Source organism: Schistocerca gregaria, unplaced genomic scaffold (genome assembly GCF_023897955.1).
Source record: "Schistocerca gregaria isolate iqSchGreg1 unplaced genomic scaffold, iqSchGreg1.2 ptg000067l, whole genome shotgun sequence".
In the NCBI taxonomy this organism is placed as follows: domain Eukaryota; kingdom Metazoa; phylum Arthropoda; class Insecta; order Orthoptera; family Acrididae; genus Schistocerca; species Schistocerca gregaria.
In genome coordinates this window covers 236,145-261,753 of record NW_026061708.1, presented here as the reverse complement: position 1 = coordinate 261,753, position 25,609 = coordinate 236,145, and positions in this window count along the sequence as shown.

Sequence of the window (25,609 nt, the reverse complement as noted above, 5' to 3'; positions counted from 1 at the left end):
GACGATCTGGCTTTAAGTCGATTCGATAACAAGTGACGAAAACGGACGGATTTCTAAGGTTTTTACTACATATGAACACTTTTCACATTCTCCCGTGCAACTCGGCTGCCAGTCCTCCTTTCATGCAGAATCGTAAGGTCCTAGCTCATGTCCAAGGCACCGAAGCCAGCTACAAAGTCAATAATCGATACCTAAAACTTGAAATGGACTACTTCTTACTGGCTATTACATCAACTTAGAAGCTTCATCTGTGTTCTACTATGATGCTTTTCCTGTTTCCTCCTACGGCAACACGCGACATAGCTTTGCAGGCGATAAGTACAAGCGTTTCCGAGAGCAGAACGGCCAATGTGACGATCTGGCTTTAAGTCGATTCGATAACAAATGACGAAAACGGACGGATTTCTCAGGTTTTTACTCTATTTGAACGCTTTTCACATTCTCCCCTGCAACTCGGCTGCTAGTCCTCCTTTCATGCAGAATCTTAAGGTCCTAGCTCATGTCCAAGGCACCAAAGCCAGCTAAAAAGTCAATAATCGATACCTAAAACTTGAATTGTACTAATTCGTACTGGGTATTACATCAACTTAGAAGCTTCATCTGTGTTCTACTATGGTGCTTGTAGTGTCTCAGCATACCGCAGCACACGACATAGCTTTGCAGACGATAAGTACAACCGTTTCAGAGAGAAGAGCGGCCAATGTGACGATCTGGCTTTATGTCGATTCGATAACAAATGACGAAAACGGACGGATTTCTCAGGTTTTTACTACATATGAACACTTTTCACATTCTCCCGTGCAACTCGACTGCTAGTCCTCCTTTCATGCAGAATATTAAGGTCCTAGCTCATGTCCAAGGCACCAAAGCCAGCTAAAAAGTCAATAATCGATACCTAAAACTTGAATGCTTCTACTTCTTACTGGCTGTTACATCAACATAGAAGCTTCATCTGTGTTCTACTATGGTGCTTATAGTGTCTCCACATACCGCAGCACGCGACATAGCTTTGCAGACGATAAGTACAACCGTTTCAGAGAGAAGAGCGGCCAATGTGACGATCTGGCTATAAGTCGATTCGATAACAAATGACGAAAACGGACAGATTTCTAAGGTTTTTACTACATATGAACCCTTTTCACATTCTCCCGTGCAACTCGGCTGCTAGTCCTCCTTTCATGCAAAATGTTAAGGTCCTAGCTCATGTCCAAGGCACCAAAGCCAGCTAAAAAGTCAATAATCGATACCTAAAACTTGAATTGTACTACTTCTTACTGGCTATTACATCAACTTAGAAGCTTGATCTGTGTTCTACTATGCTGCTTTTAGTGTCTCCGCATACCGCAGCACGCGACATAGCTTTGCAGATGATAAGTACAACCGTTTCCGAGAGCAGAGCGGGCAATGTGACGATCTGGCTTTAAGTCGATTCGATAACAAATGACGAAAACGGACGGATTTCTCAGGTTTTTACTACATATGAACACTTTTCACATTCTCCCTTGCAACTCGGCTGCCAGTCCTCCTTTCATGCAGAATCGTAAGGTCCTAGCTCATGTCCAAGGCACCAAAGCCAGCTAAAAAGTCAATAATCGATACCTAAAACTTGAAATGGACTACTTCTTACTGGCTATTACATCAACTTAGAAGCTTCATCTCTGTTCTACTATGATGCTTTTCCTGTTTCCGCCTACGGCAACACGCGACATAGCTTTGCAGACGATAAGTACAAGCGTTTCCGAGAGCAGAACGGCCAATGTGACGATCTGGCTTTAAGTCGATTCGATAACAAATGACGAAAACGGACGGATTTCTCTGGTTTTTACTACATATGAACACTTTTCACATTCTCCCCTGCAACTCGGCTGCTAGTCCTCCTTTCATGCAGAATCTTAAGGTCCTAGCTCATGTCCAAGGCACCAATCCCAGCTAAAAAGTCAATAATCGATACCTAAAACTAGAATTGTACTACTTCTTACTGGCTATTACATCAACTTAGAAGCTTCATGTGTGTTCTACTACGGTGGTTTTAGTTTCTCCGCATACCGCAGTACGCGACATAGTTTTGCAGACGATAAGTACAATCGTTTTAGAGAGAAGAGCGGCCAATGTGACGATCTGGCTTTAAGTCGATTCCATAACAAATGACGAAAACGGACGGATGTCTCAGGTTTTTACTACATATGAACAGTTTTCACATTCTCCCGTGCAACTCGGCTGCTAGTCCCCCTTTCATGCAGAATCTTAAGGTCCTAGCTCATGTATAAGGCACCAAAGCCAGCTAAAAGGTCAATATTCAGTACCTAAAACTTGAATTGTACTACCTCTTACTGGCTAGTACACCAACTTAGAAGCTTCATCTGTGTTCTACTATGGTGCTTGTAGTGTCTCAGCATACCGCAGCACGCGACATAGCTTTGCAGACGATAAGTTCAACCGTTTCAGAGAGAAGAGCGGCCAATGTGTCGATCTGGCTTTAAGTCGATTCGATAACAAATGACGAAAACGGACGGATTTCTCAGGCTTTTACTACATATGAAAACTTTTCACATTCTCCCGTGCAACTCGGCTGCTAGTCCTCCTTTCATGCAGTATCTTAAGGTCCTAGCTCATGTCCAAGGCACCAAAGCCAGCTAAAAAAAAATAATCGATACCCAAAACTTGAATTGGATTACTTCTTACTGGCTATTACATCAACTTAGATGCTTCATCTGTTTCCTACTATGGTGCTTTTAGTGTCTCCACATACCGCAGCACGCAACATAGCTCTGCAGACGATAAGTACAACCGTTTCAGAGAGAAGACCGGCCAATGTGACGATCTGGCTTTAAGTCGATTCGATAACAAATGACGAAAACGGACAGATTTCTCAGGTTTTTACTACATATGAACACTTTTCACATTCTCCCGTGCAACGCGGCTGCTAGTCCTCCTTTCATGCAGAATGTTAAGGTCCTAGCTCATGTCCAAGGCACCAAAGCCAGCTAAAAAGTCAATAATCCATACCTAAAACTTGAATTGTACTACTTCTTACTGGCTATTACATCAACTTAGAAGCTTCATCTGTGTTCCACTATGGTGCTTTTAGTGTCTCCGCATACCGCAGCACGCGACATAGCTTTGCAGACGATAAGTACAACCGTTTCAGAGAGAAGAGCGGCCAATGTGACGATCTGGCTTTAAGTCGATTCGATAACAAATGACGAAGACGGACGGATTTCTCAGGTTTTTACTACATATGAACACTTTTCACATTCTCCCGTGCCACTCGATTGCTAGTCCTCCTTTCATGGAGAATATTAAGGTCCTAGCTCATGTCCAAGGCAGCAAAGCCAGCTAAAAAGGTAATAATCGATACCTAAAACTTGAATGCTACTACTTCTTACTGGCTATTACATCAACTTAGAAGCTTCATCTGTGTTCTACTATGGTGCTTTTAGTGTCTCCACATACCGCAGCACGCGACATAGCTTTGCAGACGATAAGTACAACCGTTTCAGAGAGAAGAGCGGCCAATGTGACGATCTGGCTTTAAGTCGATTCGGTAACAAATGACGAAAACGGACAGATTTCTAAGGTATGTACTACATATGAACACTTTTCACATTCTCCCGTGCAACTCGTCTGCTAGTCCACCTTTCATGCACAATGTTAAGGTCCTAGCTCATGTCCAAGGCACCAAAGCCAGCTAAAAAGTCAATAATCCATACCTAAAACTTGAATTGTACTATTTCTTACTGGCTATTACATCAACTTAGAAGCTTCATCTGTGTTCTACTATGGTGCTTTTAGTGTCTCCGCATACCGCAGCACGCGACATAGCTTTGCAGACGATAATTACAACCGTTTCAGAGAAAAGAGCGGCCAATGTGACGATCTGGCTTTAAGTCGATTCGATATCAAATGACGAAAACGGACGGATTTCTCAGGTTTTTACTACATATGAACACTTTTCACATTCTCCCATGCAACTCGGCTGCTAGTCCTCCTTCCATGCAGAATCTTAAGGTCCTAGCTCATGTCCAAGGTACCAACGCCAGCTAAAAAGTCAATAATCGATACCTAAAACTTGAATTGTACTACTTCTGACTGGCTATTACATCAACTTAGAAGCTTCATCTGTGTTCTACTATGGTGCTTTTAGTGTCTCAGCATACCGCAGCACGCGACATAGCTTTGCAAACGACAGGTACAACCGTTTAAGAGAGAAGAGCGGCCAATGTGACGATCTGGCTTTAAATCGATTCGATAACAAATGACGAAAACGGACAGATTTCTCGGGTTTTTACTACATATGAACACTTTTCACATTCTCCCATGCAACTCGATTGCTAGTCCTCCTTTCATGCAGAATATTAAGGTCCTAGCTCATGTCCAAGGCACCAAAGCCAGCTAAAAAGTCAATAATCGATACCTAAAACTTGAATTGGACTACTTCTTACTGGCTATTACATCATCTTAGAAGCTTCATCTGTGTTCTACTATGGTGTTTTTCCTGTTTCCGCCTACGGCAACACTCGACATAGCTTTGCAGACGATAAGTACAACCGTTTCCGAGAGCAGAGCGGCCAATGTGACGATCTGGCTTTAAGTCAATTCGATAACAAATGACAAAAACGAACGGATTTCTCAGGTTTTTACTACATATGAACACTTTTCACATTCTCCCCTGCAACTCGGCTGCTAGTCCTCCTTTCATGCAGAATCGTAAGGTCCTAGCTCATGTCCAAGGCACCAAAGCCAGCTAAAAAGTCAATAATCGATACCTAAAACTTGAATTGGACTACTTCTTACTGGCTATTACATCATCTTAGAAGCTTGATCTGTGTTCTACTATGGTGTTTTTCCTGTTTCCGCCTACGGCAACACTCGACATAGCTTTGCAGACGATAAGTACAAGCGTTTCCGAGAGCAGAGCGGCCAATGTGACGATCTGGCTTTAAGTCAATTCGATAACAAATGACAAAAACGAACGGATTTCTCAGGTTTTTACTACATATGAACACTTTTCACATTCTCCCCTGCAACTCGGCTGCTAGTCCTCCTTTCATGCAGAATCGTAAGGTCCTAGCTCATGTCCAAGGCACCAAAGCCAGCTAAAAAGTCAATAATCGATACCTAAAACTTGAATTGTACTACTTCTTACTTGCTATTACATCAACTTAGAAGCTTGATCTGTGTTCTACTATGGTGATTTTAGTGTCTCCGCATACCGCATCACGCGACACAGCTTTGCAGACGATAAGTACAAGCGTTTCAGAGAGAAGAGCGGCCAATGTGACTATCTGGCTTTAAGTCGATTCGATAACAAATGACGAAAACAGAGGGATGTCTCAGGTTTTTACTGCATATGAACACTTTTCACATTCTCCCGTGCAACTCGGCTGCTAGTCCTCCTTTCATGCAGAATCTTAAGGTCCTAGCTCATGTCCAAGGCACCAAAGACAGCTAAAAAGTCAATAATCGATACCTAAAACTTGAATTGGATTACTTCTTACTGGATATTACATCAACTTAGATGCTTCATCTGTGTTCTACTATGGTGATTTTAGTGTCTCCGCTTACCGCAGCACGCGACATAGCATTGCAGACGATAAGTACAACCGTTTCAGAGAGAAGAGCGGCCAATGTGACGATCTGGCTTTAAGTCGATTCGATAAAAAAAGACGAAAATGGACGGTTTTCTAAGGTTTTTACTACATATGAACACTTTTCACATTCTCCCGTGCAACTCGGCTGCTAGTCCTCCTTTCATGCAGAATCTTATGGTCCTAGCTATGTCCCAGGCACCAAAGCCAATTAAAAAGTCAATTATCGATACCTAGAACTTGAGTTGTACTACTTCTTACTGGCTATTACATCAACTTACAAGCATCATCTGTGTTCCACTATGGTGCTTTTCCTGTTTCCGCCTACGGCAACACGCGACATAGCTTTGCAGACGATAAGTACAACCGTTTCCGAGAGCAGAGCGGCCAATGTGACGATCTGGCTTTCAGTCGATTCGATAACAAATGACGAAAACGGACGGATTTCTCAGGTTTTTACTACATATGAACACTTTCCACATTCTCCCCTGCAACTTGGCTGCTAGTCCTCCTTTCATGCAGAATCGTAAGGTCCTAGCTCATGTCCAAGGCACCAAAGCCAGCTAAAAAGTCAATAATCGATACCTAAAACTTGAATTGGACTACTTCTTACTGGCTATTACATCAACTTAGAAGCTTCATCTGTGTTCTACTATGATGCTTTTCCTGTTTCCGCCTACGGCAACACGCGACATAGCTTTGCAGACGATAAGTACAAGCGTTTCCGAGAGCAGAACGGCCAATGTGACGATCTGGCTTTAAGTCGATTCGATAACAAATGACGAAAATGGACGGATTTCTCTGGTTTTTACTACATATGAACATTTTTCACATTCTTCCCTGCAACTCGGCTGCTAGTCCTCCTTTCATGCAGAATCTTAAGGTCCTAGCTCATGTCCAAGGCAGCAAAGCCAGCTAAAAAGGTAATAATCGATACCTAAAACTTAAATGCTACTACTTCTTACTGGCTATTACATCAACTTAGAAGCTTCATCTGTGTTCTACTATGGTGCTTTTAGTGTCTCCACATACCGCAGCACGCGACATAGCTTTGCAGACGATAAGTACAACCGTTTCAGAGAGAAGAGCGGCCAATGTGACGATCTGGCTTTAAGTCGATTCGGTAACAAATGACGAAAACGGACAGATTTCTAAGGTATGTACTACATATGAACACTTTTCACATTCTCCCGTGCAACTCGTCTGCTAGTCCACCTTTCATGCACAATGTTAAGGTCCTAGCTCATGTCCAAGGCACCAAAGCCAGCTAAAAAGTCAATAATCCATACCTAAAACTTGAATTGTACTACTTCTTACTGGCTATTACATCAACTTAGAAGCTTCATCTGTGTTCTACTATGGTGCTTTTAGTGTCTCCGCATACCGCAGCACGCGACATAGCTTTGCAGACGATAATTACAACCGTTTCAGAGAAAAGAGCGGCCAATGTGACGATCTGGCTTTAAGTCGATACGATATCAAATGACGAAAACGGACGGATTTCTCAGGTTTTTACTACATATGAACACTTTTCACATTCTCCCATGCAACTCGGCTGCTAGTCCTCCTTTCATGCAGAATCTTAAGGTCCTAGCTCATGTCCAAGTTACCAACGCCAGCTAAAAAGTCAATAATCGATACCTAAAACTTGAATTGTACTACTTCTGACTGGCTATTACATCAACTTAGAAGCTTCATCTGTGTTCTACTATGGTGCTTTTAGTGTCTCAGCATACCGCAGCACGCGACATAGCTTTGCAAACGACAGGTACAACCGTTTAAGAGAGAAGAGCGGCCAATGTGACGATCTGGCTTTAAATCGATTCGATAACAAATGACGAAAACGGACAGATTTCTCGGGTTTTTACTACATATGAACACTTTTCACATTCTCCCATGCAACTCGATTGCTAGTCCTCCTTTCATGCAGAATATTAAGGTCCTAGCTCATGTCCAAGGCACCTAAGCCAGCTAAAAAGTCAATAATCGATACCTAAAACTTGAATTGGACTACTTCTTACTGGCTATTACATCATCTTAGAAGCTTCATCTGTGTTCTACTATGGTGTTTTTCCTGTTTCCGCCTACGGCAACACTCGACATAGCTTTGCAGACGATAAGTACAACCGTTTCCGAGAGCAGAGCGGCCAATGTGACGATCTGGCTTTAAGTCAATTCGATAACAAATGACAAAAACGAACGGATTTCTCAGGTTTTTACTACATATGAACACTTTTCACATTCTCCCCTGCAACTCGGCTGCTAGTCCTCCTTTCATGCAGAATCGTAAGGTCCTAGCTCATGTCCAAGGCACCAAAGCCAGCTAAAAAGTCAATAATCGATACCTAAAACTTGAATTGTACTACTTCTTACTTGCTATTACATCAACTTAGAAGCTTGATCTGTGTTCTACTATGGTGATTTTAGTGTCTCCGCATACCGCATCACGCGACACAGCTTTGCAGACGATAAGTACAAGCGTTTCAGAGAGAAGAGCGGCCAATGTGACTATCTGGCTTTAAGTCGATTCGATAACAAATGACGAAAACAGAGGGATGTCTCAGGTTTTTACTGCATATGAACACTTTTCACATTCTCCCGTCAACTCGGCTGCTAGTCCTCCTTTCATGCAGAATCTTAAGGTCCTAGCTCATGTCCAAGGCACCAAAGACAGCTAAAAAGTCAATAATCGATACCTAAAACTTGAATTGGATTACTTCTTACTGGATATTACATCAACTTAGATGCTTCATCTGTGTTCTACTATGGTGATTTTAGTGTCTCCGCTTACCGCAGTACGCGACATAGCATTGCAGACGATAAGTACAACCGTTTCAGAGAGAAGAGCGGCCAATGTGACGATCTGGCTTTAAGTCGATTCGATAAAAAAAGACGAAAATGGACGGTTTTCTAAGGTTTTTACTACATATGAACACTTTTCACATTCTCCCGTGCAACTCGGCTGCTAGTCCTCCTTTCATGCAGAATCTTATGGTCCTAGCTATGTCCCAGGCACCAAAGCCAATTAAAAAGTCAATTATCGATACCTAGAACTTGAGTTGTACTACTTCTTACTGGCTATTACATCAACTTACAAGCATCATCTGTGTTCCACTATGGTGCTTTTCCTGTTTCCGCCTACGGCAACACGCGACATAGCTTTGCAGACGATAAGTACAACCGTTTCCGAGAGCAGAGCGGCCAATGTGACGATCTGGCTTTCAGTCGATTCGATAACAAATGACGAAAACGGACGGATTTCTCAGGTTTTTACTACATATGAACACTTTCCACATTCTCCCCTGCAACTTGGCTGCTAGTCCTCCTTTCATGCAGAATCGTAAGGTCCTAGCTCATGTCCAAGGCACCAAAGCCAGCTAAAAAGTCAATAATCGATACCTAAAACTTGAATTGGACTACTTCTTACTGGCTATTACATCAACTTAGAAGCTTCATCTGTGTTCTACTATGATGCTTTTCCTGTTTCCGCCTACGGCAACACGCGACATAGCTTTGCAGACGATAAGTACAAGCGTTTCCGAGAGCAGAACGGCCAATGTGACGATCTGGCTTTAAGTCGATTCGATAACAAATGACGAAAATGGACGGATTTCTCTGGTTTTTACTACATATGAACATTTTTCACATTCTTCCCTGCAACTCGGCTGCTAGTCCTCCTTTCATGCAGAATCTTAAGGTCCTAGCTCATGTCCAAGGCACCAAAGCCAGCTAAAAAGTCAATAATCGATACCTAAAACTTGAATTGTACTACTTCTTACTTGCTATTACATCAACTTAGAAGCTTCATCTGTGTTCTACTATGGTGCTTTTAGTGTCTCCACATACCGCAGTACGCGACATAGCTTTGCAGACGATAAGTACAAGCGTTTCAGAGAGAAGAGCGGCCAATGTGACGATCTGGCTTTAAGTCGATTCGATAACAAATGACGAAAACGGAAGGATTTCTAAGGTTTTTACTACATATGAACACTTTTCACATTCTCCCGTGCAACACGGCTGCTAGTCCTCCTTTCATGCAGAAATTTAGGGTCCTAGCTCATGTCCAAGGCAACAAAGCCAGCTAAAAAGTCAATAATCGATACCTAAAACTTGAATTGTACTACTTCTTACTGGCTATTACATCAACTTAGAAGCTTGAACTGTGTTCTACTATGGTGAGTGCAGTGTCTCCGGATACTGCAGCACGCGACATAGCTTTGCAGACGATAAGTACAACCGTTTCAGAGAGAAGAGCGGCCAATGTGACGATCTGGCTTTAAGTCGATTCGATAACAAATGACGAAAACGGATGGATTTCTCAGGTTTTTACTACATATGAACACTTTTCACATTCTCCCGTGCCACTCGATTGCTAGTCCTCCTTTCATGGAGAATATTAAGGTCCTAGCTCATGTCCAAGGCAGCAAAGCCAGCTAAAAAGGTAATAATCGATACCTAAAACTTGAATGCTACTACTTCTTACTGGCTATTACATCAACTTAGAAGCTTCATCTGTGTTCTACTATGGTGCTTTTAGTGTCTCCACATACCGCAGCACGCGACATAGCTTTGCAGACGATAAGTACAACCGTTTCAGAGAGAAGAGCGGCCAATGTGACGATCTGGCTTTAAGTCGATTCGGTAACAAATGACGAAAACGGACAGATTTCTAAGGTATGTACTACATATGAACACTTTTCACATTCTCCCGTGCAACTCGTCTGCTAGTCCACCTTTCATGCACAATGTTAAGGTCCTAGCTCATGTCCAAGGCACCAAAGCCAGCTAAAAAGTCAATAATCGATACCTAAAACTTGAATTGTACTACTTCTTACTGGCTATTACATCAACTTAGAAGCTTCATCTGTGTTCTACTATGGTGCTTTTAGTGTCTCCGCATACCGCAGCACGCGACATAGCTTTGCAGACGATAATTACAACCGTTTCAGAGAAAAGAGCGGCCAATGTGACGATCTGGCTTTAAGTCGATACGATATCAAATGACGAAAACGGACGGATTTCTCAGGTTTTTACTACATATGAACACTTTTCACATTCTCCCATGCAACTCGGCTGCTAGTCCTCCTTTCATGCAGAATCTTAAGGTCCTAGCTCATGTCCAAGTTACCAACGCCAGCTAAAAAGTCAATAATCGATACCTAAAACTTGAATTGTACTACTTCTGACTGGCTATTACATCAACTTAGAAGCTTCATCTGTGTTCTACTATGGTGCTTTTAGTGTCTCAGCATACCGCAGCACGCGACATAGCTTTGCAAACGACAGGTACAACCGTTTAAGAGAGAAGAGCGGCCAATGTGACGATCTGGCTTTAAATCGATTCGATAACAAATGACGAAAACGGACAGATTTCTCGGGTTTTTACTACATATGAACACTTTTCACATTCTCCCATGCAACTCGATTGCTAGTCCTCCTTTCATGCAGAATATTAAGGTCCTAGCTCATGTCCAAGGCACCTAAGCCAGCTAAAAAGTCAATAATCGATACCTAAAACTTGAATTGGACTACTTCTTACTGGCTATTACATCATCTTAGAAGCTTCATCTGTGTTCTACTATGGTGTTTTTCCTGTTTCCGCCTACGGCAACACTCGACATAGCTTTGCAGACGATAAGTACAACCGTTTCCGAGAGCAGAGCGGCCAATGTGACGATCTGGCTTTAAGTCAATTCGATAACAAATGACAAAAACGAACGGATTTCTCAGGTTTTTACTACATATGAACACTTTTCACATTCTCCCCTGCAACTCGGCTGCTAGTCCTCCTTTCATGCAGAATCGTAAGGTCCTAGCTCATGTCCAAGGCACCAAAGCCAGCTAAAAAGTCAATAATCGATACCTAAAACTTGAATTGTACTACTTCTTACTTGCTATTACATCAACTTAGAAGCTTGATCTGTGTTCTACTATGGTGATTTTAGTGTCTCCGCATACCGCATCACGCGACACAGCTTTGCAGACGATAAGTACAAGCGTTTCAGAGAGAAGAGCGGCCAATGTGACTATCTGGCTTTAAGTCGATTCGATAACAAATGACGAAAACAGACGGATGTCTCAGGTTTTTACTGCATATGAACACTTTTCACATTCTCCCGTGCAACTCGGCTGCTAGTCCTCCTTTCATGCAGAATCTTAAGGTCCTAGCTCATGTCCAAGGCACCAAAGACAGCTAAAAAGTCAATAATCGATACCTAAAACTTGAATTGGATTACTTCTTACTGGCTATTACATCAACTTAGATGCTTCATCTGTGTTCTACTATGGTGATTTTAGTGTCTCCGCTTACCGCAGCACGCGACATAGCATTGCAGACGATAAGTACAACCGTTTCAGAGAGAAGAGCGGCCAATGTGACAATCTGGCTTTAAGTCGATTCGATAACAAATGACGAAAATGGACGGATTTCTAAGGTTTTTACTACATATGAACACTTTTCACATTCTCCCGTGCAACTCGGCTGCTAGTCCTCCTTTCATGCAGAATCTTATGGTCCTAGCTATGTCCCAGGCACCAAAGCCAATTAAAAAGTCAATTATCGATACCTAGAACTTGAGTTGTACTACTTCTTACTGGCTATTACATCAACTTACAAGCATCATCTGTGTTCTACTATGGTGCTTTTAGAGTCTCCACATACCGCAACACGTGACATAGCTTTGCAGACGATAAGTACAACCGTTTCAGAGAGAAGGGCGGCCAATGTGACGATCTGGCTTTAAGTCGATTCGATAACAAATGACGAAAATGGACGGATTTCTCTGGTTTTTACTACATATGAACATTTTTCACATTCTTCCCTGCAACTCGGCTGCTAGTCCTCCTTTCATGCAGAATCTTAAGGTCCTAGCTCATGTACAAGGCACCAAAGCCAGCTAAAAAGTCAATAATCGATACCTAAAACTTGAATTGTACTACTTCTTACTTGCTATTACATCAACTTAGAAGCTTCATCTGTGTTCTACTATGGTGCTTTTAGTGTCTCCACATACCGCAGTACGCGACATAGCTTTGCAGACGATAAGTACAAGCGTTTCAGAGAGAAGAGCGGCCAATGTGACGATCTGGCTTTAAGTCGATTCGATAACAAATGACGAAAACGGAAGGATTTCTAAGGTTTTTACTACATATGAACACTTTTCACATTCTCCCGTGCAACACGGCTGCTAGTCCTCCTTTCATGCAGAAATTTAAGGTCCTAGCTCATGTCCAAGGCAACAAAGCCAGCTAAAAAGTCAATAATCGATACCTAAAACTTGAATTGTACTACTTCTTACTGGCTATTACATCAACTTAGAAGCTTGAACTGTGTTCTACTATGGTGAGTGCAGTGTCTCCGGATACCGCAGCACGCGACATAGCTTTGCAGACGATAAGTACAAGCGTTTCAGAGAAAAGAGCGGCCAATGTGACGATCTGGCTTTAAGTCGATTCGATATCAAATGACGAAAACGGACGGATTTCTCAGGTTTTTACTACATATGAACACTTTTCACATTCTCCCATGCAACTCGGCTGCTAGTCCTCCTTTCATGCAGAATCTTAAGGTCCTAGCTCATGTCCAAGGTACCAACGCCAGCTAAAAAGTCAATAATCGATACCTAAAACTTGAATTGTACTACTTCTGACTGGCTATTACATCAACTTAGAAGCTTCATCTGTGTTCTACTATGGTGCTTTTAGTGTCTCAGCATACCGCAGCACGCGACATAGCTTTGCAAACGACAGGTACTACCGTTTAAGAGAGAAGGGCGGCCAATGTGACGATCTGGCTTTAAATCGATTCGATAACAAATGACGAAAACGGACAGATTTCTCGGGTTTTTACTACATATGAACACTTTTCACATTCTCCCATGCAACTCGATTGCTAGTCCTCCTTTCATGCAGAATATTAAGGTCCTAGCTCATGTCCAAGGCACCAAAGCCAGCTAAAAAGTCAATAATCGATACCTAAAACTTGAAATGGACTACTTCTTACTGGCTATTACATCATCTTAGAAGCTTCATCTGTGTTCTACTATGGTGTTTTTCCTGTTTCCGCCTACGGCAACACTCGACATAGCTTTGCAGACGATAAGTACAACCGTTTCCGAGAGCAGAGCGGCCAATGTGACGATCTGGCTTTAAGTCAATTCGATATCAAATGACAAAAACGAACGGATTTCTCAGGTTTTTACTACATATGAACACTTTTCACATTCTCCCCTGCAACTCGGCTGCTAGTCCTCCTTTCATGCAGAATCGTAAGGTCCTAGCTCATGTCCAAGGCACCAAAGCCAGCTAAAAAGTCAATAATCGATACCTAAAACTTGAATTGTACTACTTCTTACTTGCTATTACATCAACTTAGAAGCTTGATCTGTGTTCTACTATGGTGATTTTAGTGTCTCCGCATACCGCATCACGCGACACAGCTTTGCAGACGATAAGTACAAGCGTTTCAGAGAGAAGAGCGGCCAATGTGACTATCTGGCTTTAAGTCGATTCGATAACAAATGACGAAAACAGACGGATGTCTCAGGTTTTTACTGCATATGAACACTTTTCACATTCTCCCGTGCAACTCGGCTGCTAGTCCTCCTTTCATGCAGAATCTTAAGGTCCTAGCTCATGTCCAAGGCACCAAAGACAGCTAAAAAGTCAATAATCGATACCTAAAACTTGAATTGGATTACTTCTTACTGGCTATTACATCAACTTAGATGCTTCATCTGTGTTCTACTATGGTGATTTTAGTGTCTCCGCTTACCGCAGCACGCGACATAGCATTGCAGACGATAAGTACAACCGTTTCAGAGAGAAGAGCGGCCAATGTGACGATCTGGCTTTAAGTCGATTCGATAACAAATGACGAAAATGGACGGATTTCTAAGGTTTTCACTACATATGAACACTTTTCACATTCTCCCGTGCAACTCGGCTGCTAGTCCTCCTTTCATGCAGAATCTTATGGTCCTAGCTATGTCCCAGGCACCAAAGCCAATTAAAAAGTCAATTATCGATACCTAGAACTTGAGTTGTACTACTTCTTACTGGCTATTACATCAACTTACAAGCATCATCTGTGTTCTACTATGGTGCTTTTAGAGTCTCCACATACCGCAACACGCGACATAGCTTTGCAGACGATAAGTACAACCGTTTCAGAGAGAAGGGCGGCCAATGTGACGATCTGGCTTTAAGTCGATTCGATAACAAATGACCAAAACGGACGGATTTCTCAGGTTTTTACTACATATGAACACTTTTCACATTATCCCCTGCAACTCGGCTGCTAGTCCTCCTGTCATGCAGAATCTTAAGGTCCTAGCTCATGTCCTGTCCAAGGCACCAAAGCCAGCTAAAAAGTCAATAACCGATACCTAAAACTTGAATTTTACTACTTCTTACTGGCTGTTACATCAACTTAGAAGCTTCATCTGTGTTCCACTATGGTGCTTTTCCTGTTTCCGCCTACGGCAACACGCGACATAGCTTTGCAGACGATAAGTACAACCGTTTCTGAGAGCAGAGCGGCCAATGTGACGATCTGGCTTTCAGTCGATTCGATAACAAATGACGAAAACGGACGGATTTCTCAGGTTTTTACTACATATGAACACTTTCCACATTCTCCCCTGCAACTTGGCTGCTAGTCCTCCTTTCATGCAGAATCGTAAGGTCCTAGCTCATGTCCAAGGCACCAAAGCCAGCTAAAAAGTCAATAATCGATACCTAAAACTTGAATTGGACTACTTCTTACTGGCTATTACATCAACTTAGAAGCTTCATCTGTGTTCTACTATGATGCTTTTCCTGTTTCCGCATACGGCAACACGCGACATAGCTTTGCAGACGATAAGTACAAGCGTTTCCGAGAGCAGAACGGCCAATGTGACGATCTGGCTTTAAGTCGATTCGATAACAAATGACGAAAATGGACGGATTTCTCTGGTTTTTACTACATATGAACATTTTTCACATTCTTCCCTGCAACTCGGCTGCTAGTCCTCCTTTCATGCAGAATCTTAAGGTCCTAGCTCATGTCCAAGGCACCAAAGCCAGCTAAAAAGTCAATAATCGATACCTAAAACTTGAATTGTACTACTTCTTACTTGCTATTACATCAACTTAGAAGCTTCATCTGTGTTCTACTATGGTGCTTTTAGTGTCTCCACATACCGCAGTACGCGACATAGCTTTGCAGACGATAAGTACAAGCGTTTCAGAGAGAAGAGCGGCCAATGTGACGATCTGGCTTTAAGTCGATTCGATAACAAATGACGAAAACGGAAGGATTTCTAAGGTTTTTACTACATATGAACACTTTTCACATTCTCCCGTGCAACTCGGCTGCTAGTCCTCCTTTCATGCAGAAATTTAAGGTCCTAGCTCATGTCCAAGGCAACAAAGCCAGCTAAAAAGTCAATAATCGATACCTAAAACTTGAATTGTACTACTTCTTACTGGCTATTACATCAACTTAGAAGCTTGAACTGTGTTCTACTATGGTGAGTGCAGTGTCTCCGGATACCGCAGCACGCGACATAGCTTTGCAGACGATAAGTACAAGCGTTTCGGAGAGAAGAGCGGCCAACGTGACGATCTGGCTTTAAGTCGATTCGATAACAAATGACGAAAATGGACGGATTTCTAAGGTTTTTACTACATATGAACACTTTTCACATTCTCCCGTGCAACTCGGCTGCTAGTCCTCCTTTCATGCAGAATGTTAAGGTCCTAGCTCATGTCCAAGGCAACAAAGCCAGCTAAAAAGTCAATAATCGATACCTATAACATGAATTGTACTACTTCTTACTGGCTATTACATCAACTTAGAAGCTTCATCTGTGTTCTCTATGGTGATTTTAATGTCTCCGCATACCGAAGCACGCGACATAGCTTTGCAGACGATAAGTACAAGCGTTTCAGAGAGAAGAGCGTCCAATGTGACGATCTGGCTTTAAGTCGATTCGATAACAAATGACGAAAACGGACGGATTTCTCAGGTTTTTACTACATATGAACACTTTTCACATTCTCCCGTGCAACTCGGCTGCCAGTCCTCCTTTCATGCAGAATTGTAAGGTCCTAGCTCATGTCCAAGGCACCAAAGCCAGCTAAAAAGTCAATAATCGATACCTAAAACTTGAAATGGACTACTTCTTACTGGCTATTACATCAACTTAGAAGCTTCATCTGTGTTCTACTATGCTGCTTTTCCTGTTTCCGCCTACGGCAACACGCGACATAGCTTTGCAGACGATAAGTACAAGCGTTTCCGAGAGCAGAACGGCCAATGTGACGATCTGGCTTTAAGTCGATTCGATAACAAATGACGAAAATGGACGGATTTCTCTGGTTTTTACTACATATGAACATATTTCACATTCTTCCCTGCAACTCGGCTGCTAGTCCTCCTTTCATGCAGAATCTTAATGTCCTAGCTCATGTCCAAGGCACCAAAGCCAGCTAAAAAGTCAGTAATCGATACCTGAAACTTGAATTGTACTACTTCTTACTGGCTATTACATCAACTTAGAAGCTTGAACTGTGTTCTACTATGGTGAGTGCAGTGTCTCCGGATACTGCAGCACGCGACATAGCTTTGCAGATGATAAGTACAAGCGTTTCGGAGAGAAGAGCGGCCAATGTGACGATCTGACTTTAAGTCGATTCGATAACAAATGACGAAAATGGACGGATTTCTAAGGTTTTTACTACATATGAACACTTTTCACATTCTCCCGTGCAACTCGGCTGCTAGTCCTCCTTTCATGCAGAATGTTAAGGTCCTAGCTCATGTCCAAGGCAACAAAGCCAGCTAAAAAGTCAATAATCCATACCTAAAACTTGAATTGTACTACTTCTTACTGGCTATTACATCAACTTAGAAGCTTGAACTGTGTTCTACTATGGTGAGTGCAGTGTCTCCGGATACCGCAGCACGCGACATAGCTTTGCAGACGATAAGTACAAGCGTTTCGGAGAGAAGAGCGGCCAATGTGACGATCTGGCTTTAAGTCGATTCGATAACAAATGACGAAAATGGACGGATTTTTAAGGTTTTTACTACATATGAACACTTTTCACATTCTCCCGTGCAACTCGGCTGCTAGTCCTCCTTTCATGCAGAATGTTAAGGTCCTAGCTCATGTAAAAGGCAACAAAGCCAGCTAAAAAGTCAATAATCCGTACCTAAAACTTGAATTGTACTACTTCTTACTGGCTATTACATCAACTTAGAAGCTTCATCTGTGTTCTACTATGGTGCTTTTAGTGTCTCCACATACCGCAGTGCGCGACATAGCTTTGCAGACGATAAGTACAAGCATTTCAGAGAGAAGAGCGGCCAATGTGACGATCTGGCTTTAAGTCGATTCGATAACAAATGACGAAAACGGACGGATTTCTAAGGTTTTTACTACATATGAACACTTTTAACATTCTCCCGTGCAACTCGGTTGCTAGTCTTCCTTTCATGCAGAGTGTTAAAGTCCTAGCTCATGTCCAATGCACCAAAGCCAGCTAAAAAGTCAATAATCGATACCTAAAACTTGAATTGGACTACTTCTTACTGGCTATTACATCAACTTAGAAGCTTCATCTGTGTTCTACTACGGTGCTTTTCCTGTTTCCGCCTACGGCAACACGCGACATAGCTTTGCAGACGATAAGTACAACCGTTTCCGAGAGCACAGCGGGCAATGTGACGATCTGGCTTTAAGTAGATTCGATAACAAATGACGAAAACGGACGGATTTCTCAGGTTTTTACTACATATGAACACTTTTCAAATTCTCCCCTGCAACTCGGCTGCCAGTCCTCCTTTCTTGCAGAATCGTAAGGTCCTAGCTCATGTCCAAGGCACCAAAGCCAGCTAAAAAGTCAATAATCGATACCTAAAACTTGAAATGGACTACTTCTTACTGGCTATTACATCAACTTAGAAGCTTCATCTGTGTTCTACTATGATGCTTTTCCTGTTTCCGCCTACGGCAACACGCGACATAGCTTTGCAGACGATAAGTACAAGCGTTTCCGAGAGCAGATCGGCCAATGTGACGATCTGGCTTTAAGTCGATTCGATAACAAATGACGAAAATGGACGGATTTCTCTGGTTTTTACTACATATGAACATTTTTCACATTCTTCCCTGCAACTCGGCGGCTAGTCCTCCTTTCATGCAGAATCTTAAGGTCCTAGCTCATGTCCAAGGCAACAAAGCCAGCTAAAAAGTCAATAATCCATACCTAAAACTTGAATTGTACTACTTCTTACTGGCTATTACATCAACTTAGAAGCTTCATCTGTGTTCTACTATGGTGCTTTTAGTGTCTCCACATACCGCAGCACGCGACATAGCTTTGCAGACGATAAGTACAAGCGTTTCAGAGAGAAGAGCGGCCAATGTGACGATCTGGCTTTAAGTCGATTCGATAACAAATGACGGAAACGGAAGGATTTCTAAGGTTTTTACTACATATGAACACTTTTCACATTCTCCCGTGCAACGCGGCTGCTAGTCCTCCTTTCATGCAGAAATTTGAGGTCCTAGCTCATGTCCAAGGCAACAAAGCCAGCTAAAAAGTCAATAATCGATACCTAAAACTTGAATTGTACTACTTCTTACTGGCTATTACATCAACTTAGAAGCTTGAACTGTGTTCTACTATGGTGAGTGCAGTGTCTCCGGATACCGCAGCACGCGACATAGCTTTGCAGACGATAAGTACAAGCGTTTCGGAGAGAAGAGCGGCCAATGTGAAGATCTGGCTTTAAGTCGATTCGATAACAAATGACGAAAATGGACGGATTTCTAAGGTTTTTACTACATATGAACACTTTTCACATTCTCCCGTGTAATTCGGCTGCTAGTCCTCCTTTCATGCAGAATGTTAAAGTCCTAGCTCATGTCCAAGGCAACAAAGCCAGCTAAAAAGTCAATAATCCATACCTAAAACTTGAATTGTACTACTTCTTACTGGCTATTACATCAACTTAGAAGCTTCATCTGTGTTCTACTATGGTGCTTTTAGTGTCTCCACATACCGCAGTACGCGACATAGCTTTGCAGACGATAAGTACAAGCATTTCAGAGAGAAGAGCGGCCAATGTGACGATCTGGCTTTAAGTCGATTCGATAACAAATGACGAAAACCGACGGATTTCTAAGGTTTTTACTACATATGAACACTTTTAACATTCTCCCGTGCAACTAGGCTGCTAGTCCTCCTTTCATGCAGAATCTTAAGGTCCTAGCTCATGTCCAAGGCACCAAAGCCAGCTAAATAGTCAATAATCGATACCTAAAACATGAATTGTACTACTTCTTACTGGCTATTACATCAACTTAGAAGCTTCATCTGTGTTCTCTATGGTGATTTTAGTGTCTCCGCATACCGCAGCACGCGACATAGCTTTGCAGACGATAAGTACAAGCGTTTCAGAGAGAAGAGCGTCCAATGTGACGATCTGGCTTTAAGTCGATTCGATAACAAATGACGAAAACGGACGGATTTCTCAGGTTTTTACTACATATGAACACTTTTCACATTCTCCCCTGCAACTCGGCTGCCAGTCCTCCTTTCATGCAGAATCGTAAGGTCCTAGCTCATGTCAAAGGCACCAAAGCCAGCTAAAAAGTCAATAATCGATACCTAAAACTTGAAATGGACTACTTCTTACTGGCTATTACATCAACTTAGAAGCTTCATCTGAGTTCTACTATGCTGCTTTTCCTGTTTCCGCCTACGGCAACACGCGACATAGCTTTGCAGACGATAAGTACAAGCGTTTCCGAGAGCAGAACGGCCAATGTGACGATCTGGCTTTAAGTCGATTCGATAACAAATGACGAAAACGGACGGATTTCTAAGGTTTTTACTACATATGAACACTTTTAACATTCTCCCGTGCAACTCGGCTGCTAGTCCTCCTTTCATGCAGAATCTTAAGGTCCTAGCTCATGTCCAAGGCAACAATGCAAGCTAAAAAGTCAATAATCGATACCTAAAACATGAATTGTACTACTTCTTACTGGCTATTACATCAACTTAAAAGCTTCATCTGTGTTCTACTATGGTGATTTTAGTGTCTCCGCATACCGCAGCACGCGACATAGCTTTGCAGACGATAAGTACAAGCGTTTCAGAGAGAAGAGCGGCCAATGTGACGATCTGGCTTTAAGTCGATTCGATAACAAATGACGAAAACGGAAGGATTTCTAAGGTTTTTACTACATATGAACACTTTTCACATTCTCCCGTGCAATGCGGCTGCTAGTCCTCCTTTCATGCAGAAATTTAAGGTCCTAGCTCATGTCCAAGGCACCAAAGCCAGCTAAAAAGTCAATAATCGATACCTAAAACTTGAATTGTACTACTTCTTACTGGCTATTCCAACAACTTAGAAGCTTGAACTGTGTTCTACTATGGTGAGTGCAGTTTCTCCGGATACCGCAGCACGCGACATAGCTTTGCAGACGATAAGTACAAGCGTTTCGGAGAGAAGAGCGGCCAATGTGACGATCTGGCTTTAAGTCGATTCGATAACAAATGACGAAAATGGACGGATTTCTAAGGTTTTTACTACATATGAACACTTTTCACATTCTCCCGTGCAACTCGGCTGCTAGTCCTCCTTTCATGCAGAATCTTAATGTCCTAGCTCATGTCCAAGGCACCAAAGCCAGCTAAAAAGTCAATAATCGATACCTAAAACTTGAATTGTACTACTTCTTACTGGCTATTACATCAACTTAGAAGCTTGAACTGTGTTCTACTATGGTGAGTGCAGTGTCTCCGGATACTGCAGCACGCGACATAGCTTTGCAGACGATAAGTACAAGCGTTTCGGAGAGAAGAGCGGCCAATGTGACGATCTGGCTTTAAGTCGATTCGATAACAAATGACGAAAATGGACGGATTTCTAAGGTTTTTACTACATATGAACACTTTTCACATTCTCCCGTGCAACTCGGCTGCTAGTCCTCCTTTCATGCAGAATGTTAAGGTCCTAGCTCATGTCCAAGGCAACAAAGCCAGCTAAAAAGTCAATAATCCATACCTAAAACTTGAATTGTACTACTTCTTACTGGCTATTACATCAACTTAGAAGCTTCATCTGTGTTCTACTATGGTGCTTTTAGTGTCTCCACATACCGTAGCACGCGACATAGCTTTGCAGTCGATAAGTACAAGCGTTTCAGAGAGAAGAGCGGCCAATGTGACGATCTGGCTTTAAGTCGATTCGATAACAAATGACGAAAACGGACGGATTTCTAAGGTTTTTACTACATATGAACACTTTTAACATTCTCCCGTGCAACTCGGCTGCTAGTCCTCCTTTCATGCAGAATCTTAAGGTCCTAGCTCATGTCCAAGGCAACAATGCAAGCTAAAAAGTCAATAATCGATACCTAAAACATGAATTGTACTACTTCTTACTGGCTATTACATCAACTTAAAAGCTTCATCTGTGTTCTACTATGGTGATTTTAGTGTCTCCGCATACCGCAGCACGCGACATAGCTTTGCAGACGATAAGTACAAGCGTTTCAGAGAGAAGAGCGGCCAATGTGACGATCTGGCTTTAAGTCGATTCGATAACAAATGACGAAAACGGAAGGATTTCTAAGGTTTTTACTACATATGAACACTTTTCACATTCTCCCGTGCAATGCGGCTGCTAGTCCTCCTTTCATGCAGAAATTTAAGGTCCTAGCTCATGTCCAAGGCACCAAAGCCAGCTAAAAAGTCAATAATCGATACCTAAAACTTGAATTGTACTACTTCTTACTGGCTATTCCAACAACTTAGAAGCTTGAACTGTGTTCTACTATGGTGAGTGCAGTTTCTCCGGATACCGCAGCACGCGACATAGCTTTGCAGACGATAAGTACAAGCGTTTCGGAGAGAAGAGCGGCCAATGTGACGATCTGGCTTTAAGTCGATTCGATAACAAATGACGAAAATGGACGGATTTCTAAGGTTTTTACTACATATGAACACTTTTCACATTCTCCCGTGCAACTCGGCTGCTAGTCCTCCTTTCATGCAGAATCTTAATGTCCTAGCTCATGTCCAAGGCACCAAAGCCAGCTAAAAAGTCAATAATCGATACCTAAAACTTGAATTGTACTACTTCTTACTGGCTATTACATCAACTTAGAAGCTTGAACTGTGTTCTACTATGGTGAGTGCAGTGTCTCCGGATACTGCAGCACGCGACATAGCTTTGCAGACGATAAGTACAAGCGTTTCGGAGAGAAGAGCGGCCAATGTGACGATCTGGCTTTAAGTCGATTCGATAACAAATGACGAAAATGGACGGATTTCTAAGGTTTTTACTACATATGAACACTTTTCACATTCTCCCGTGCAACTCGGCTGCTAGTCCTCCTTTCATGCAGAATGTTAAGGTCCTAGCTCATGTCCAAGGCAACAAAGCCAGCTAAAAAGTCAATAATCCATACCTAAAACTTGAATTGTACTACTTCTTACTGGCTATTACATCAACTTAGAAGCTTCATCTGTGTTCTACTATGGTGCTTTTAGTGTCTCCACATACCGTAGCACGCGACATAGCTTTGCAGTCGATAAGTACAAGCGTTTCAGAGAGAAGAGCGGCCAATGTGACGATCTGGCTTTAAGTCGATTCGATAACAAATGACGAAAACGGACGGATTTCTAAGGTTTTTACTACATATGAACACTTTTAACATTCTCCCGTGCAACTCGGCTGCTAGTCCTCCTTTCATGCAGAATCTTAAGGTCCTAGCTCATGTCCAAGGCAACAATGCAAGCTAAAAAGTCAATAATCGATACCTAAAACATGAATTGTACTACTTCTTACTGGCTATTACATCAACTTAAAAGCTTCATCTGTGTTCTACTATGGTGATTTTAGTGTCTCCGCATACCGCAGCACGCGACATAGCTTTGCAGACGATAAGTACAAGCGTTTCAGAGAGAAGAGCGGCCAATGTGACGATCTGGCTTTAAGTCGATTCGATAACAAATGACGAAAACGGAAGGATTTCTAAGGTTTTTACTACATATGAACACTTTTCACATTCTCCCGTGCAATGCGGCTGCTAGTCCTCCTTTCATGCAGAAATTTAAGGTCCTAGCTCATGTCCAAGGCACCAAAGCCAGCTAAAAAGTCAATAATCGATACCTAAAACTTGAATTGTACTACTTCTTACTGGCTATTCCAACAACTTAGAAGCTTGAACTGTGTTCTACTATGGTGAGTGCAGTTTCTCCGGATACCGCAGCACGCGACATAGCTTTGCAGACGATAAGTACAAGCGTTTCGGAGAGAAGAGCGGCCAATGTGACGATCTGGCTTTAAGTCGATTCGATAACAAATGACGAAAATGGACGGATTTCTAAGGTTTTTACTACATATGAACACTTTTCACATTCTCCCGTGCAACTCGGCTGCTAGTCCTCCTTTCATGCAGAATCTTAAGGTCCTAGCTCATGTCCAAGGCACCAAAGCCAGCTAAAAAGTCAATAATCGATACCTAAATCACGAATTGTACTACTTCTTACTGGCTATTACATCAACTTAGAAGCTTCATCTGTGTTCTCTATGGTGATATTAGTGTCTCCGCATACCGCAGCACGCGACATAGCTTTGCAGACGATAAGTACAAGCGTTTCAGAGAGAAGAGCGGCCAATGTGACGATCTGGCTTTAAGTCGATTCGATAACAAATGACGAAAACGGACGGATTTCTCAGGTTTTTACTACATATGAACACTTTTCACATTCTCCCCTGCAACTCGGCTGCCAGTCCTCCTTTCATGCAGAATCGTAAGGTCCTAGCTCATGTCCAAGGCACCAAAGCCAGCTAAAAAGTCAATAATCGATACCTAAAACTTGAAATGGACTACTTCTTACTGGCTATTACATCAACTTAGAAGCTTCATCTGTGTTCTACTATGCTGCTTTTCCTGTTTCCGCCTACGGCAACACGCGACATAGCTTTGCAGACGATAAGTACAAGCGTTTCCGAGAGCAGAACGGCCAATGTGACGATCTGGCTTTAAGTCGATTCGATAACAAATGACGAAAATGGACGGATTTCTCTGGTTTTTACTACATATGAACATTTTTCACATTCTTCCCTGCAACTCGGCTGCTAGTCCTCCTTTCATGCAGAATCTTAAGGTCCTAGCTCATGTCCAAGGCACCAAAGACCAGCTAAAAAGTCAATAATCGATACCTAAAACTTGAAATGGACTACTTCTTACTGGCTATTACATCAACTTAGAAGCTTCATCTGTGTTCAACTATGCTGCTTTTCCTGTTTCCGCCTACGGCAAAACGCGACTTAGCTTTGCAGACGATAAGTACAAGCGTTTCCGAGAGCAGAACGGCCAATATGACGATCTGGCTTTAAGTCGATTCGATAACAAATGACGAAAATGGACGGATTTCTCTGGTTTTTACTACATATGAACATTTTTCACATTCTTCCCTGCAACTCGGCGGCTAGTCCTCCTTTCATGCAGAATCTTAAGGTCCTAGCTCATGTCCAAGGCAACAAAGCCAGCTAAAAAGTCAATAATCCATACCTAAAACTTGAATTGTACTACTTCTTACTGGCTATTACATCAACTTAGAAGCTTCATCTGTGTTCTACTATGGTGCTTTTAGTGTCTCCACATACCGCAGCACGCGACATAGCTTTGCAGACGATAAGTACAAGCGTTTCAGAGAGAAGAGCGGCCAATGTGACGATCTGGCTTTAAGTCGATTCGATAACAAATGACGAAAACGGAAGGATTTCTAAGGTTTTTACTACATATGAACACTTTTCACATTCTCCCGTGTAATTCGGCTGCTAGTCCTCCTTTCATGCAGAAATTTGAGGTCCTAGCTCATGTCCAAGGCAACAAAGCCAGCTAAAAAGTCAATAATCGATACCTAAAACTTGAATTGTACTACTTCTTACTGGCTATTACATCAACTTAGAAGCTTGAACTGTGTTCTACTATGGTGAG